The sequence below is a fragment of the Rhinoderma darwinii genome, chromosome 4 (assembly GCF_050947455.1).
Source record: "Rhinoderma darwinii isolate aRhiDar2 chromosome 4, aRhiDar2.hap1, whole genome shotgun sequence".
NCBI classification, from domain to species: Eukaryota; Metazoa; Chordata; class Amphibia; order Anura; family Rhinodermatidae; genus Rhinoderma; species Rhinoderma darwinii.
This window is the reverse complement of record NC_134690.1, coordinates 348,186,810-348,202,651: the sequence shown is the minus strand read 5'-3', so window position 1 is coordinate 348,202,651 and position 15,842 is coordinate 348,186,810. Positions and strand designations below refer to the sequence as shown.

The following is a 15,842-nucleotide window of genomic DNA, read 5'->3' as shown; positions in this document are numbered from 1 at the left end:
ATTTATAGCAGTATGTTTGACCAACTTTAGAACAGAAGCAACTTATGGATTTCGCAATATTTCGCTACGTAAAATCCGACCTGGAACCCACAGCATCTTCCGTCCGAAAAACCGCACCACATTGTTATTGATATTCTGCTGCGTAAAGCAGTGCTGGGGGAAAAAAACCTATTCATATTCCGCCCTCCCTCTTCTCTGCGCGTAGTCCGGCCCCCTAAGATGACGTCGCAGGCCATGTGACACTGCAGCCTGTTGTAAGTGTGATTTTATTTTTTCCTGAATTGCGACTTCCACCGCGATTCCGCCACAAATGTTGCAACACATGGCTTTCTGTTGCGGGTTTTGCATACCCATTGAATTCAATGGAAAAAACCCGCAACAGAAAAGAAACGAAAACGCAGGATTTCAATTTCGCAACGCAGGTCAATTTATTAACGTTCATGCTGCAGGGTTTTTTCCGCAGCGTCACAGTGAGTTTTTCTTAATCTCATCCACTTTGCTGCTACTGTAAATACTGTGGAATTTCCGTGCCGAATTCTGTTGCGGAAATTCTGCAGCGTTTACGCTACATGGAAACCCGGCCTAAGGGAACACTAGAAAAATTATCTATACTACAATGCTTGCATGTGGATTTCGAACAAACACTGACCTCTTGCACGGGTGCACTAAAATAGAGCCTGATGTGGAATCATTGATCCTACATCAGGACATTTCCACTGGTCACATTTTAGCATGTGGTTATATCTAATGATCCTCCATCCTTGTTGTAATAGAGACTACAATCAGTTCTCAGCACATCACATAGGGATCCTAAAGTGGTTTGCCTTTCCGTTGAGGGGTTAACCTGACGGAAACCTCTGACGGAACCCCTCAACGGAAGGGCAACACTGATGTGAACAGGCCCTTAACTGATAAAAAAAAAAACTGCTGCAAACTGATTACAATCCGTTTTGATCAGTTAGACATCCGTTTTTTTGAACGGAGAAAAAATTCCTGCACTCTTATATCCTTAAAAAAAACGGATCGCTAACATAACGAAATCAAACGGATACTAACGGATTTTTATTTAGATGGGATTTTTAACGGATCAGTTATTTTAATATAAAAACGGATCAGAGTAAGGGCCTGTTCACATCAGCGTTGGCTTTCCGGGTTCCGTCTGAGGTTTCTGTCGGGTGAACCCTGCAACAGAAAGTCAAACTGAAACCACAGCTTCCGTTTCCGTCACCATTGATATCAATGGTGACGGAAACATTGCTAATGCTTTCCGTTTGTCACCATTCCGGCAGGTTTCCGTTTTTCCGAAGGAATCAATAGCGCAGTCGAGTTCCGGAATGGTGACGAACGAAAACCATTAGCAATGTTTCCGTCACCATTGATATCAATGGTGACTGAAAAGGAAGCTGTGGTTTTAGTTTGACTTTCCGTTGCGGGGTTCACCCGACGGCAACCTCCGATAGAACCCCGGAACGGAAAGCCAACGCTGATGTGAACAGGCCCTAACGGATTATACAACGGAAGTGTGAACTTAGCCTTAAAAAAAAATAACAAATTTGCCTTTCAAAGGTGTCCATAGCCTTTAAGCCTTATTCAGACAAACGTATAAATCGTCCGTGTGGAGGCCCTTTTTTTAATGGCCGTCACACGGCTGCATGTATTTCTATGTGAGGTCTGTTTTAACGGACCGTGTGAAGGGCCCATAAAATAATAGGACATGTCCTATTTATGTCCGTTTTCACGGATCCCTCAATAGACTCAAGTCTATTAGGTATCCATGAAAACGGGTCCAGCCCGGGTGCGAATCGGTCGTAAAAAACTGACGTTTCTCACTGACGATATCACACATTCATCTGAATAAAGCTTAAAGTGTAGCTAAACGTTCGACAAACTTCCGACATGTCATAGTGACATGTCAGAAGTTTGTATTGGTGGGGGTCCGAGCACTGAGACCCCCACCAATCGCTAGAACGAAGCAGCTGAAGCGCTCGTGTGAATGCTCAGCCGCTTCTTGTCTGTACGGCTATTTCCGGAAATAAATGTATCGGTGTACGGACTCAATAGAGAGTCTATGAGCCCGTACTCCGATACATCGGCTTCCCGGAAAAAGCTGAGCAGAAACGAAGCAGCTGAGCGCTCACACGAAGGCTTCAGCTGCTTCGTTCTAGCGATTGGTGGGGGTCTCCGTGCTTAGACCCCCACCAATCCAAACTTCTGACATGTCACTATGACATGTCAGAAGTTTGTCGAACATTTAGCTACACTTTAAAGAGGCTCTGTCACCAGATTTTGCAACCCCTATCTGCTATTGCAGCAGATAGGCGCTGCAATGTAGATTACAGTAACGTTTTTATTTTTAAAAAACGAGCATTTTTGGCCAAGTTATGACCATTTTTGTAGTTATGCAAATGAGGCTTGCAAAAGTTCAAGTGGGTGTGTTTAAAAGTAAAAGTCCAAGTGGGCGTGTATTATGTGCGTACATCGGGGCGTGTATTATGTGCGTACATCGGGGCGTTTTTAATACTTTTACTAGCTGGGCGCTCTGATGAGAAGTATCATCCACTTCTCTTCAGAACGCCCAGCTTCTGGCAGTGCAGTCACAGCCGTGTTCTCGAGAGATCACGCTGTGACGTCACTCACAGGTCCTGCATCGTGTCAGACGAGCGAGGACACCGGCACCAGAGGCTACAGTTGATTCTGCAGCAGCATCGGCGTTAGCAGGTAAGTCGATGTAGCTATTTACCTGCAAACGCTGATGCTGCTGCAGAATCAACTGTAGCCTCTGGTGCCGGTGTCCTCGCTCGTCTGACACGATGCAGGACCTGTGAGTGACGTCACAGCGTGATCTCTCGAGAACACGGCTGTGACTGCACTGCCAGAAGCTGGGCGTTGTGAAGAGAAGTGGATGATACTTCTCATCAGAGCGCCCAGCTAGTAAAAGTATTAAAAACGCCCCGATGTACGCACCTAATACACGCCCACTTGGACTTTTACTTTTAAACACACCCACTTGGACTTTCGCAAGCCTCATTTGCATAAGTACAAAAATGGTCATAACTTGGCCAAAAATGCTCGTTTTTTAAAAATAAAAACGTTACTGTAATCTACATTGCAGCGCCTATCTGCTGCAATAGCAGATAGGGGCTGCAAAATCTGGTGACAGAGCCTCTTTAAAGGCTATGTAAACCTATAAATACTTTTTTTTTTAATAAAACAATGTATTATGGTGTTTAATGCAACTTTTGAATTGGTTTTTATTAAACAAATTTTTTTTTACTTTTTGAGATACAGCTTCTCTGTATCCTGGATGGATAGAAGCTATATCTTGCGCTGAAACCCGAATCCGTCAGGTCAGCAGGACTGACGACTCAGCTTTGGTGACAGCGGCTACACGGATTCGGGTTTCAGCCCAATATATAGCTTCTATCCATCCAGGATACAGAGAAGCTGTATCTCAAAAAGTAAAAAAAAATTTTTTAATAAAAAACAATTCAAAAGCATACAGCTTCTATGTATCCAGGATATATGGAAGCAGTATCTCAAAAACAAATAATTAAAAAAAAAAAAACAATTCAAAAGTTGCATTAAATACCATATTACATTGATCCTTGTAAAAGTTGATCGGCGCTCATTTTCACGGCCCATTTCGGGCAGTGTAAACGGAGCTTAACAAATGAAGTTCGGTATTGACATTAAAGAGGCAATGTCACCAGATTTTGCAACCCCTATCTGCTATTGCAGCAGATAGGCGCTGCAATGTAGATTACAGCAACGTTTTTATTTTTAAAAAACGAGCATTTTTGGCCAAGTTATGACCATTTTCGTATTTATGCAAATGAGGCTTGCAAAAGTACAACTGGGCGTGTTTAAAAGTAAAAGTACAACTGGGCGTGTATTATTTGCGTACATCGGGGCGTTTTTAATACTTTTACTAGCTGGGCGTTGTGTATAGAAGTGTCATCCACTTCTCTTCACAACACCCAGCTTCTGGCAGTGCAGACACAGCCGTGTTCTCAAGAGATCACGCTGTGACGTCACTCACAGGTCCTGCATCGTGTCAGACGAGCGAGGACACATCGGCACCAGAGGCTTCAGTTGATTCTGCAGCAGCATCAGCGTTTGCAGGTAAGTCGATGTAGCTACTTACCTGCAAATGCTGATGCTGCTGCAGAATCAACTGTAGCCTCTGGTGCCGACACGATGCAGGACCTGTGAGTGACGTCACAGATCTGCACTGCCAGAAGCTGGGCGTTCTGAAGAGAAGTGGATGATACTTCTCGTCAGAACGCCCAGCTAGTAAAAGTAGTAAACACGCCCCGATGTACACACATAATACACGCCCAGTTGTACTTTTACTTTTCAACACGCCCAGTTGTACTTTTGCAAGCCTCATTTGCATAAATACGAAAATGGTCATAACTTGGGCAAAAATGCTCATTTTTTAAAAATAAAAACGTTACTGTAATCTACATTGCAGCGCCGATCTGCTGCAATAGCAGATAGGGGTTGCAAAATCTGGTGACAGAGCCTCTTTAAGGCTAGATTCACACGAGCATGGAGAAATTCGGTCATGAAAAACGTGATGTTTTTCACATCTGAGATGCCCCTGTGCGGGCCCCGTTTTCACGAATCCCCATAGACTTGAGCCTATAGAGGGATCCGTGAAAATTGAACATAATAGGACAGGTTCTATTTTTCAACGGACCCTTCAGACAGTCTGTTGAAACAACGGCCGTGTGAATGGCCCCATTGAAATACATGCGTCCATGTGACGGCCATTGTTTTAACGGCCATCACATGGACGTATTCAACACTCGTATGAATAAGGCCTAAGGCTGTTTAGAGAATAGATTGCACTTCAAAAAGGGGTCAAGGACTTGGGGTATATTATTGAACTGTGGGGACCTGCATGAAATAAAAAAACAACACGTGCCACCATAGTTGTATAAAACATTTTGCCGCTGTCCCCCACTGCTGCTAGATTATATAAAGTTGAAAATCCCATACATGCACATTGTTACGTCCTGAACTATCTGTCCTTTTAAGAACAAACAATTTTTTGAAGTTTCTTTTCATGTAGAACTTCTGACAGTATATTTACTGAACCAAATTTCAGGCGCTTAATCAACCTTATGCTTGTACATGATAAATACCTTTTCTCTAGGCATGTGAGTCACGCAATGCTATATACCATTAACAAAGATAAAGGCTACAGCTTTCTGTAAAGTGATTAAAAAAATAGTTTATTTAACCCCTCCCCACCACAGCCATTTCTTGTTTTTCAATGCAGCTTTTTCCTCCCCGCTTTCCAAAAGCCATAACTTTATTATTTTTCAGTCTAAATAGCTGTATGAGTGCTTGTTAATTGCAGTTCGAGTTGTAGTTTTTAATGGCAATATATAAAGTAGTTGCAATGTCCGTGGCCGCGGGCCGTCAGCTCCAACCTTCCCCTGACAGCCGCAGCCACGAGTCGGCAAGCGCTGGCCCCAGCCTCCTCCTCAGGAGACGCCAGCACTCGCGTCCACTCACCTCAGCCGGATCCCGTAGGGTGCGCGTGCACGCTCGTGCCCGCTCTTAAAGGGCCAGCGTGCGCACCGGACATTGTGGATGAACTTTGACCCGTGAGTACCGTGGATTATAAGAGGGGTCCAGCCCCCTAGTTTGTTGCCTGAGCGTTGTTGTGTTCCCTAGTTTATCTATGTGATGGCCTCCTAGTGTGTTCCCTGTTCCAGTCCCTGCTCCTGTCCCTGTTCCTAGCATTCCGTACTTTTCTGGTCTAGCACTGAGCTGTGCCAAAGTCGTGCCGTGCTGCATCCACGTCTGACCTTCTTCACCTTGCCTGACGTCCGCCTGCTACCTAGTCCAAGCTGAGCCTGCCCTGCTGCTGTCGGAGCTGCGACAAGTACCTATAGAACTATAGACTCTCACCTGCTCCCTGTTGGCCAGCTGCCTTACAGCCAAGGCGGTATGGCCCAGTGGATCCACAGACCCTTCGTGACAGTACGCTCAGGCCATGGACCCCTCTGGTCGATTCAAGACTATGACGACGTCACAGGAGATGCGAGCGGATATGCTGGACCTCCAGTCTCGACAGGACCAACTCCTCCGGGCATTGAACATTCTTGCACTTCGGCAGGAGGCACAAGCTGCCGTTCCTCCTACTACATCTCCTGGCAATGTTGATCCTCAGACTACACCTCTTGGCAGTATTGACCATACGTGTTTCTTTGCCACTTCCTGACCGCTATGATGGAGAAGCAAGTACCTGTCGTGGTTTTCTTAATCAATGCCAGATCCACTTCTGCCTGTATGCCTTAGCATACAGGCAGAAGTGGATCTGGCATTGACATTTTCGTCTGATGGTGCCAGGGTCGCTTTTATCATCCCTCACCTCACTGGCAAGGCTCTTGCATGGGCGAACCCTATCTGGGAGAGACAAGGACCAGAGACCCGTGACTTCCCTGCCTTCCTCCGGACTTTTCGCATGGTGTTTGAGGAGCCTGGACGGGTCGCATCTGCAGCGGCCTCTTTGATTAACCTGCGCCAAGGAGACACCTCCGTGAATGAGTACGCCATCCACTTCCGCACCCTGGCGGAAGAGCTGTAATGGAACAATGAGGCTCTGGTGGCTGCATTCTGGCATGGACGATCTTCCAGAATACGAACTTGCCGCCCGGGATCTGCCGTCTACCCTGGATGACCTCATCCTTCTGTCTGCCCGGATTGATATACGGATCTGTGAACCCTCCAAAAGGTTCAACGGGAGGGAGCCCGCTCCAGTTTGACTCCTACCTTGCAGCAACCCCTGCTGTCCTCAGATGTCGATCCTCCTAAGGAGTCGGTAATAATGGACCAGTGTAAGTTATCCATCCAGGAGAAGCAACGCAGACGCACATCTGTACTTTGTCTTTATTGCGGTCACGATGGCCATCTTGTGCGCCTGTGCCCCCAAAGATACCAAAACCTAGGGTTGCTAGGAGTGACAACATTGGGTAAAGATGGACTTCCGTCTAAATTGTCCATACCTGTGACCATAGTGTCCGGCGAGAAAACGCTTCAGGTCTCTGTGTATCTGGACTCTGGATCCGCTGCTAATTTCATCCGCAGAGATCTGGTGGACCTTCTGCAATTATCCACCACCCCTCTGGAGAGCCCATTGACAGTTGCCTCAGTGAATGGACTACCTCTGCCAGACCCTGTTATAGCTGTGACCAAGCCGCTGAGGCTCCAAGTGGGAGCCCTTCACTCTGAACTTCTGTCGTTCTATGTCCTACCCAAAGCTGTTAACCCTGTGTTGCTGGGCCTGCCTTGGCTCCGACTGCATGCCCCAGTTCTGGACTGGAATTCTGGAGAGGTTCTCCAGTGGGGCCCTGAGTGTCAAGGTCGTTGCCTGGTGCGGATTTGTTCGGCTCAGCTTTCGCTGCCTCGGTGTTTGGCAGGATTGCCGAGTCATTATGCTGCCTTTTCAGACGTCTTCAGCAAGAGGGAGGCGGAGACATTACCTCCACATCGGGCGTATGACTGCCCTATGGAACTGATTCCTGGTGCATCCCTTCCCCGTGGTAGGATATATCCTCTCTCCTTTCCAGAGACTCTGTCCATGTCCTCCTATGTCAAAGAGAACTTAGAAAGGGGCTTCATACGAAAGACTTCCTCCCCGGATTCTTCTTCGTCAAAAAGAAAGATGGCTCTCTTCGTCCTTGCATTGACTACCGTGGTCTCAACCAGAACACGGTGAAGAATAAATATCCTTTGCCACTGTTCTCTGAACTGTTTGATCGTATACGTGGTGCAAATTTTTTTTCTAAACTAGACCTGCGTGGGGCTTACAACCTAGTCCGAATTCGCCTGGGTGATGAATGGAAGACTGCATTTAACACCCGAGATGGACACTATGAGTATCTAGTAATGCCCTTCGGCCTGTGTAATGCTCCCGCGGTCTTCCAGGAGTTTGTCAATTACATTTTCCGTGACCTCCTCTATGTTTGTGTTGTAGTCTACCTTGATGACATCTTGATTTTCTCTCCAGATCCTATGACGCACCAGAGACATGTCCATCAGGTTCTGCTAAGTGCGTGTTTGACAAGGATGCTCTACCCTTCCTGGGCAACATCGTCTCGAATCGAGGTCTCGAGATGGATCCTGAAAAGGTAAAATCTGTCCTGGAGTGGCCACGCCCTCAAGGCTTGAGGGCCATACAGCGCTTTTTGGGATTTGCTAATTTTTACAGGCAGTTTATTCCGAACTTCTCCTCACTGACTTCTCCTATCTCTAACCTTACTAAGAAGGGTATGAACGCCAAGGTGTGGACTCCCGAGGCAGAGTCCACATTCAATAGCCTGAAGAGTGCTTTCACGTCAGCCTCTATCCTCCATCATCCAGACGTTTCTCTACAGTTCTCGTTGGAGTTGGACGTGTCCTCTGTCGGTGCTGGTGCACTCCTGTTCCAGAGAGGTCCCAAGGGCAAGTCAAGGGTATGTGGATACTTTTCCAAGCTCTTCTCTTCCGCAGAACGCAACTACTCAATTGGGGATCTGGAGTTACTGGCCATCAGATTGGCTCTGGAGGAGTGGAGACATCTACTAGAGGGTGCAGCTCATCCCATCTTGATTTTTACAGACCACAAGAATCTGACCTACCTCCAGACGGCCCAACGGCTGAACCCTCGTCAGGCCAGGTGGTCACTGTTCTTTGCAAGGTTTCAGTTTGAGCTTCATTATCGCCCGGCCGACAAGAATGTGAGGGTCGATGCCTTGTCCAGGTCTTTCGAGACAGAAGACACCAGAGGGAGTCCACAGAACATTATTGACACATCTTGCATTGTCTCGGTCAATCCCCTGCAAATTGGGGACATTCCTCCAGGGAGGACTTTTGTGTGCATGGCTGATCGCGGAAGAATCCTCCGCTGGGGACACTCCTCTAGACTGGCAGGTCACGCGGGGTTACGTAAGACCTGGGATAAGATTGCTCGTCATTTCTGGTAGCCCACACTGCCCAAGGATATTGTGGACTTTGTTTCTTCCTGTGCTGTATGTGCAGCCAACAAGGCCACACACTCTAGACCTGCTGGTCTGCTCCAGCCATTGCCTGTGCCCAATTCCCCCTGGCAGCATATAGCTATGGACTTTATCACGGACCTGCCTCTCTCTGCTGGATGCAGTACTGTCTGGGTGGTGGTGGACCAATTTTCGAAGATGGCCCACTTCGTTCCTCTGAGCGGTTTCTGCTCCTTAGTTGGTCAAGTTATTTATCCAACACATCTTCCGCCTGCATGGCTTGCCACAGCATATTGTGTCTGATCGGGGGGTTCAGTTTACCTCGAGGTTCTGGAGAGCCCTCTGTGGAATTCTTGGTGTGAAGTTGGACTTTTCCTTGCCTACCATCCTCAGCAGCATGATGACTGGGTGCAGCTGCTCCCATGGGCGGAGTTCTCCTACAATAATCACACCAGCGAGTCTACTAGGAGTACACCATTCTGCATTGTCTACGGCCAGCACCCACGAATTCCTCTCCCGGTGCCTGATACTTCCGAGGTACCTGCAGCTGACTCCACGTTTAGAGACTTTTTGCAGATCTGGCAGCAGACTCGTTCCTCCATCCTAATGGCAGTGGACCGCATGAAACGGAAGGCTGACACAAGGAGAAAAAGGAGAAAAGAGCCTCCTCGGCTTCTTCCTGGCACTAAAGTCTGGCTGTCATCCAGGAATATCCGACTGAGGGTGCCGTCATGTAAATTTGCCCCCAAGTTCCTCGGACCATTCGAGGTCCTGCAGCAGATCAACCCTGTCGCCTACAAGCTTCGGCTGCCTCCCACCCTCAGGATTACCAACTCCTTCCAATATTTTTGAGTTGGAATAGTAAAAAACTGATTCCTCTATTGTCTTTTGGTTAAATTTTTGCGCCGTTCACCCTGCAGTAAAAATTACATGTTAACTTTATTCTGTGGGTCAATACCATTACGGTGATACCAAAGTAATATAATTTTTTTATGATGAACTTCTAGAAAACAATTTGTAAAAAAAATTGTGTCCTCACTTTCAGATTTTTGATCACTTTTAACTAATTATTTTTGCGGGTTAAATAACGTTATAATAGAATAAGTGGGACTTGTACGGACGTGGTAATACTAATTATGTTTATTGTGGTTTTTTTACATTAAAAATGGGAAAAGGTGTTTTTTGTTAACTTTTAAGATTTGAATATTTTTTCCATTACTAAAAACTAAGTTTTAAAAAAAAATTAAAAAATTCTAGTGATCATTTGATTTCTGGTACAATGTGCTGTAATAATTATGTATTGCAATGTATTGCAATTTTTACCGGCTCTTATTAAAAGGGCTAAATAGAAGCACAAAAATGGCAGACCTAGGGGGCTTCATTAGGCTTTCATGATGACCATCAGCACCCTACCATCGTGTTGCTCGCAATGGGATGACAGAGGGGACCCCCTCTTTCTTACAGCTTAAATTCCACAGTAACTATTCATCATGACCGTTACAGTGAAGTGTCTGCTGTTACATACAGCTGACACCCGCTGAGTATGGAGCAGGTTCAGCCTGTGAGCCAGCTCCATGCTCTCCCTTCCCAACAATGATGTATAGTTCCGTCAAATATCCGGAAGGGGTTAAAGGATTTTTCCATTTATTTACTTAAAGGGGTTTTCCGATTTTAGGTTAAGAATTCTTAATCACTGTATAAATGAAAAGTTCTACAACCTTCTAATATACTTTGTGTTTCAATTCCTCACCATTTTCAATATATTTGTTTGTTGTCAGTGAATAGGAATACTCAGTCTGTATTCAGACAAACCAATTCTGTTTTCCACTTTTACGCTGCCCTCGATAAGTTTAAAAAAAATAAATGGTCAAGGCTTAAAGGATGGCCCAACAAATCTACTAGAATTTATGCCAGAAATTGGCGTAAATGACAGCAGAAATCAATTCCACCTTGTAGCTCTTGTAGATTTTAGTTTTTGGCGCAGAGAGGCAAAGATGTAACATATTTATTATGAGGCGTGTTGTAGAATTTTCCATTTATATAGTGATTAAACATTATTTATAAAAAAAACAAGAAAACCTCTAAAGTCCGATTACAGCTATAGATTATCTTTACAATTCATACAATCAGAATGATAATTGCCAAGTGTAAAAGAACAAAACAATCAACAAAAAATAATAAAACTATTGTTTATTAAATGTGATGGTTCTTACACAAAAATCATTTGAGGTCTAATATTCTGGGCTGATTAATTTCCTAATATATGTTTATAGCTGTTGGAGCACCAATTTCCTAAAACAGAACTCCAAAATGATACAATTCAGCCACCTCTAGGAAAGGCTTAGGAGCCAGTTCAAATAAGAAATAGTACGCAATAATCTCCTAAACTCCCCTAGATGTGGCAGAATTTTATTATTGAACTCTGGCAATGGAGGGGATTCGGAGTTCTATTATAGAAAAACAGCTCTAACCACTATAAATAGATTATACTATATTAATTAAAAAAAACTATCAGCACAAAGTAATGTATCCATTAACATAAAAAAATAAAACTTAATGGTGTTCAACGGTGAACATTCACTTTAAGTTCCAGTTCACACAGGTATTTGGTGCAGTTTCTGTTTACTTTATTTGTTTTATTTATTTTTTAGCCAAAACCAGATGTGGATTTACCTAGAAAGGGTACTTTGCGGGCAACCGCATCCTTCCAGAAGTTTAAAAGTCACAGCAGGAGACGCAGCAGGATAGAGCATGAGTGGTCCAATTGCCTAGGCCTCTTCTGTAACTTGGGATCAGAGCAAGTGGGGGTGGTAAGTCTACACTGCTGGATTGCACCTATTGGACTGATCCTGTTTGCTATTGGACCTGTTGCTATGTGCAGTATTTGCGTGCGTTGCGTCAATACCGCTAAGAACTCATCACATTCACACTTTGCATGTCCTATCTATTGTGGTTCTGTTGTGTTTTTTACCGCTTGACTTTAGTGTTGGTCACCAAAGTATTGTAAGGCATATATGAAACTGGCTGACAAATTGTAGGACCGAGTCAAGGGCACTCTTCCCAGATACAGGGAACGTAGTCTGTAAATGTCCCAGCCTCAAAGGCTGTTCACTACTTCTCACTGGGAAGGCTACTGCCCATCACCCACGCTACATAGCGACACAGGCGACTTTACAGCGAAACACCTACCCGTCACCCACAACTTCTCCTAGACCCCCTCAGATTCAGGGCCTGCATCAACATTAGCTTCTCTCTCTGAAGACTAACACAGCAGCTCATCACATAGATAGTTATTTTAGGTTTAAACCACGTACTAAAAAAAGCTAGGAAGGCCTTGTATGTGTTAAGTACCGCTCCCAGCATTAGGATGCATTGTAGCCACGCTGGTCTCGTCCCCCCTGCTGTTAGTTGCTGTCACCTAACTAATATGGCATCCATTGTCGTTTCTCCTGGCACCAAACAATGTGGAAAGCAGCAGCAAGTCGTCATTTCTGAACCTGCCAAGAAAAAAATATTACAATGCAGGTGGAATAATATATTTCACAAACCCACAATATGTCTTCTTTCTGGAAATACCCCAGGGGAGGGAAAGCTAAGTGTGCGAAAATAAATGGCACTTAATGACACAGTGTCAATGTCCATATACAGGGGCGTAGCTAAAGGCTCATGGGCCCCGATGCAAAAATTCTTACTGGGCCCCCCCCCCACGCAAACTTCTCATGGCCGACGGTCCGCAGCTTTCAGCTGCATCGCTGGGTCTCCTAAGTGACCCAACAATGCAGCACTAGCAGCCAGGGGCGTCACTAAGGCTGGGTTCACACACCCTATTTACGGACGTAATTCGGGCGTTTTAGCATTAAATTACGTCTGAAAATGCGGCTCAAAAGCGTTTGCAAACATCTGCCCATTCATTTGAAAGGGTCTTACGATGTTCTGTGCCGACGGTCAGTTTTTTTACGCGCCGCTGTCAAAAGGCGGCGCGTAAAAAAGACACCCGCGTCAAAGAAGTGCCTGTCACTTCTTCAGACGTAAATGGAGCCGTTTTCCATGGACTCCATAGAAAAATAGCTCCAATTACGTCCGTAATGGACGCAGCGAAAGACGCCTGCACATGCCATTACGGCTTAAATTACGGTGCTGTTTTCTCCTGAAAACAGCACCGTAATTTCAGCCGTAACAGACGCTGCCGTGTGAACATACCCTCAGGGCTTAAAATGTCAGGGAAATAGCCCCAATACATATGTGTCCGCCCAAAAAAAGTGTGTATATGAGACCGCATAGCATATCTATAGCACTACGACCCTATAAACTATGGATAGGATTAGATACAGTGGCTCAGCAGACAGTATCACACATGATAGGATTAGATACAGTGGCTCAGAAGGCAGTATCACACATGATAGGATTAGATACAGCGGCCCAGCAGACAGTATCACACATGATAGGATTAGATACAGTGGCTCAGCAGACAGTACCACACATGATAGGATTAGATACAGTGGCTCAGCAGACAGTACCACACATGATAGGATTAGATACAGTGGCTCAGAAGGCAGTATCACACATGATAGGATTAGATATAGGGCCCAGCAGACAGTATCACACATGATTGGATTAGATACACAGCTCAGCAGACAGTATCACACATGATAGGATTAGATACAGTGGCTCAGCAGATAGTATCACACAAGATACGATTAGATACAGGGCCCAGCAGACAGTATCACACATGATTGGATTAGATACACAGCTCAGCAGACAGTATCACACATGATTGGATTAGATACAGGGCCCAGCTCGCTGACATTGCGGCTCCAGCGCTGGACCCAGGATAGGTGAGAATAATAATTTTGCTTCTTTATGTGTTACTGATTATTTTTGTGTGTTTGTGTTTTTTTTACAGGTTCGGTTGTTGGACTTCGGATTCGAGGACTTCAATGACGGCGTTTTTTTTATTCTCAATAAAATGGTTAATGAGGGTTGTGTTTTTTTTTTTAAATAAAATATTTTTTCTATGTGCTTGTATCTTTTTAAACTTTATTATCACCGCCTTAGTAATGGCCGCTGGCTGATTGACAACCTCCATTATTAAGGCGAGGCTTAAAGAGGCTCTGTCACCAGATTTTGCAACCCCTATCTGCTATTGCAGCAGATAGGCGCTGCAATGTAGATTACAGTAACGTTTTTATTTTAAAAAAATGAGCATTTTTGGCCAAGTTATGACCATTTTTGTAGTTATGCAAATGAGGCTTGCAAAAGTCCAAGTGGGTGTGTTTAAAAGTAAAAGTCCAAGTGGGCGTGTATTATGTGCGTACATCGGGGCGTTTTTAATACTTTTACTAGCTGGGCGTTCTGATGAGAAGTATCATCCACTTCTCTTCAGAACGCCCAGCTTCTGCCTGATCACTGCTGTGACGTCACTCACAGGTCCTGCATCGTGTCAGACGAGCGAGGACACATCGGCACCAGAGGCTACAGTTGATTCTGCAGCAGCATCAGCGTTTGCAGGTAAGTAGCTACATTGACTTACCTGCTAACGCCGATGCTGCTGCAGAATCAACTGAAGCCTCTGGTGCCGATGTGTCCGACACGATGCAGGACCTGTGAGTGACGTCACAGATCTGCACTGCCAGAAGCTGGGCGTTCTGAAGAGAAGTGGATGATACTTCTCGTCAGAGCGCCCAGCTAGTAAAAGTATTAAAAACGCCCCGATGTACGCACATAATACACGCCCACTTGGACTTTTACTTTTAAACACACCCACTTGGACTTTTGCAAGCCTCATTTGCATAACTACAAAAATGGTCATAACTTGGCCAAAAATGCTTGTTTTTTAAAAATAAAAACGTTACTGTAATCTACATTGCAGCGCCTATCTGCTGCAATAGCTGATAGGGGTTGCAAAATCTGGTGACAGAGCCTCTTTAATGTTAGCCGGTGCAGAGGCTACACTAACCCCCATTATTACCCCGGTACCCACCGCCACCAGGAGTACTTCGAAGAGCCGGGTACGAACCAGTACCCGACCATCTGTAGTGACGGGCAGGCACCGGGGTGGCCGCAGGCTGGTAGTATTAGGCTGGGGAAGGCCAAAAACAGTGGCCCTTCCCACCCTTGTAATGCTGCCTGCTGCTGCTGTGCTGTATCTGGCTGGTTATGAAAAATGGGGGGGGACCCCACATGTTCTTTCCAATTATTTTTTATTAAATTTTTTTTTAAATGACGTGGGGTCCCCCCCATTTTTCATAACCAGCCAGATACAATAAAGCAGCAGCGGCCTAGAATCACCAGGGTAGGAAGGGCCACTGTTTTTGGCCTTTCCCCTCCTGATAATACCAGCCTGCTGCCACCCCAGTGGCCGACCATCACTACAGATGGTCAGGTACTGGATCGTACCCGGCTCTTCCCAGCACCCCTGGTGGCGGTGGGTACCGGGGTAATAATGGGGGTTAGTGTTAGCCTCTGCATCGGCTAACACTAAGCCCCGCCTTAGCAACGGATGCTGTCAATCAGCCGGCGGCCATTACTAAGGCGGTAGTAATATAGTTTAAAAAAAAACACAAAGACATAGAAAAAATATTTTATTGAAATAAAAAAAAAAACCCACACAGCCCTCATTAACCATTTTATTGATAATAAAAAAAAAGCTGTCATCGAAGTAGTCCTGGAATCCGACGTAGTCCAACGACCGAATCTGTAAGAAAACACACATAAAATGATTAGTAACACGTGTGTTAGGCTTAGATACAGGGCCCATGTGTGATACTGTCTGTGGGACCCTGTATCTAAGCCTACCACACTGTAGGCTTAGATACAGGGTCCAGCAGACAGTAATCTTATACAGTATAT

At 45.3% G+C, this 15,842-nt stretch overlaps 1 long non-coding RNA gene across 1 annotated transcript in view; it reads left to right on the top strand.

Moving 5' to 3' along the window:
* Positions 1-11,650: 11,650 nt before the first annotated feature.
* LOC142760032 (uncharacterized) overlaps positions 11,651-15,842 on the top strand; it is a 78,046-nt gene continuing 73,854 nt past the window's right edge. The window contains exon 1 of the long non-coding RNA XR_012883233.1: positions 11,651-11,803. This is a non-coding gene — a long non-coding RNA (uncharacterized LOC142760032). The remainder of the gene's footprint in view (positions 11,804-15,842) is intronic.